We start from the raw sequence: 2,500 nt of genomic DNA, 5'->3' as shown, positions 1-2,500 counted from the left end.
TAATACATGCAAACCAGAGTCCTAACCAGAGATGGAAGGGACGCTTTTATTAGATCAAAACCAATCGGTGGCGGGGACGCGTTCACGCGCGTTCTCTCGTCCATCGTAAAAGTTTGTGGTGACTCTGAATAACTTTTGGCTGATCGCACGGTCCTCGTACCGGCGACGCATCTTTCAAATGTCTGCCTTATCAACTGTCGATGGTAAGTTCTGCGCTTACCATGGTTGTAACGGGTAACGGAGAATCAGGGTTTGATTCCGGAGAGGGAGCCTGAGAAACGGCTACCACATCCAAGGAAGGCAGCAGGCGCGCAAATTACCCACTCCCGGCACGGGGAGGTAGTGACGAAAAATAACGATACGGGACTCATCCGAGGCCCCGTAATCGGAATGAGTACACTTTAAATCCTTTAACGAGGATCCATTGGAGGGCAAGTCTGGTGCCAGCAGCCGCGGTAATTCCAGCTCCAATAGCGTATATTAAAGTTGTTGCGGTTAAAAAGCTCGTAGTTGAATCTGTGTGCCACGCTGTTGGTTCATCGCTCGCGATGTTTAACTGACAAGATTGTGGGACGTCCTACCGGTGGGCTTAGCTCGAGCGTCCGTCTCGCACGGGTCGGCCTAGCGGCTTTACCGTCGTTGGCGTTGGCCCGTCGCGTGCGTGCGCAAGAGCGGCCCAGCTTAATCCCATCGCCATGCTCTTCACCGGGTGTGGCGTTGGGCCGGTACGTTTACTTTGAACAAATTAGAGTGCTCAAAGCAGGCTTGTTAACGCCTGAATACCAGTGCATGGAATAATGGAATAGGATCTCGGTTCTATTTTGTTGGTGTTCGGAACCCCGAGGTAATGATTAATAGGGACAGATGGGGGCATTCGTATTGCGACGTTAGAGGTGAAATTCTTGGATCGTCGCAAGACGGACAGAAGCGAAAGCATTTGCCAAAAATGTTTTCATTAATCAAGAACGAAAGTTAGAGGTTCGAAGGCGATCAGATACCGCCCTAGTTCTAACCATAAACGATGCCAGCTAGCGATCCGTCGATGTTCCTCCGATGACTCGACGGGCAGCTTCCGGGAAACCAAAGCTTTTGGGTTCCGGGGGAAGTATGGTTGCAAAGCTGAAACTTAAAGGAATTGACGGAAGGGCACCACCAGGAGTGGAGCCTGCGGCTTAATTTGACTCAACACGGGAAACCTCACCAGGCCCGGACACCGGAAGGATTGACAGATTGATAGCTCTTTCTTGATTCGGTGGGTGGTGGTGCATGGCCGTTCTTAGTTGGTGGAGCGATTTGTCTGGTTAATTCCGATAACGAACGAGACTCTAGCCTGCTAAATAGGCGTTACTTCTGGTATCTCGAAGGCCAAGGCCCCGTCGCATGCTTCGTGCGATGTTTGACGGTATCCAATCCGTCGGTGTCGCGCGGGGCTGGCGGTGGTTTTTGGTTTTTACTACCGACGTACACAAAAATCTTCTTAGAGGGACAGACGGCGTCTAGCCGCACGAGATTGAGCAATAACAGGTCTGTGATGCCCTTAGATGTTCTGGGCCGCACGCGCGCTACACTGAAGGAATCAGCGTGTCCTCCCTGGCCGAAAGGCCCGGGTAACCCGCTGAACCTCCTTCGTGCTAGGGATTGGGGCTTGCAATTATTCCCCATGAACGAGGAATTCCCAGTAAGCGCGAGTCATAAGCTCGCGTTGATTACGTCCCTGCCCTTTGTACACACCGCCCGTCGCTACTACCGATTGAATGATTTAGTGAGGTCTTCGGACTGACGCGCGGCAACGCACTCGTTGCGTTGCCGATTGCACTGGGAAGATGACCAAACTTGATCATTTAGAGGAAGTAAAAGTCGTAACAAGGTTTCCGTAGGTGAACCTGCGGAAGGATCATTAACGTTCGCACGTAAGACGTCGCAACGTTTGTCATGAAAGAAAAAAAAAAAAAAAAAAAGAAATTTTGTTTGAAAGCTGCGCCGAAGGAAAATGTATAATCGTTGTATTTACGCGCCTCGCGCCACGTTACTTTTTCTTTCTCCCTCCTTTGACAAGGGGCTGTGAAAAATTAAGTTAACGGATTGGCGGTCGTAGGTTTCGATGCGTGCGCCAATGCCTAGCGTCTTTGTTCTATAATAGTTGAAACATACGATCGGGCTGGCCACGCTTGCCCTCGCGCACCTACGTAAAAATCGTAGGGTGCGCGTGCACAACGGATCTTTATTTTTTCTTTTCATTAACCAGTGTCTTGCCGTGGCAACCTCGAGGCTATTGGTCACGGATTTTATCACGAAGATTGAATTTCGACCGGACAGCGTTTTCCTCGAGTCAACGGTTATTATGTTGAAAGCCTCGTTGTAACGAGGGGGAACGTCGTCATTCGGTGGTCATGCAATCACTTCGTTTTAATGACATGATCGAGCTTACGAGGATAATAGCGTGTACGCGTTATTATCCAAGGTTTTGGAATGATTTTACGCCCCAATAAGCCGAGACTCT

At 50.0% G+C, this 2,500-nt stretch overlaps 1 non-coding gene across 1 annotated transcript in view; it reads left to right on the top strand.

Annotated features, from left to right (window-relative positions):
- LOC149373022 (small subunit ribosomal RNA) overlaps positions 1-1,900 on the top strand; it is a 2,065-nt gene extending 165 nt beyond the window's left edge. Inside the window, exon 1 of the ribosomal RNA XR_016293512.1 lies at positions 1-1,900. This exon is cut by the window's left edge and continues 165 nt beyond it. This is a non-coding gene — a ribosomal RNA (small subunit ribosomal RNA).
- The last annotated feature ends 600 nt before the right edge of the window (positions 1,901-2,500 follow it).

The sequence above is a fragment of the Copidosoma floridanum genome, unplaced genomic scaffold (assembly GCF_036245765.1).
Source record: "Copidosoma floridanum isolate Cflo_tuat_1 unplaced genomic scaffold, Cflo_Japanese_pri ptg000065l, whole genome shotgun sequence".
Taxonomy (NCBI): domain Eukaryota; kingdom Metazoa; phylum Arthropoda; class Insecta; order Hymenoptera; family Encyrtidae; genus Copidosoma; species Copidosoma floridanum.
The sequence above is the reverse complement of the archived record's forward strand: the minus strand, read 5'-3'. Positions and strand labels throughout refer to the sequence as shown.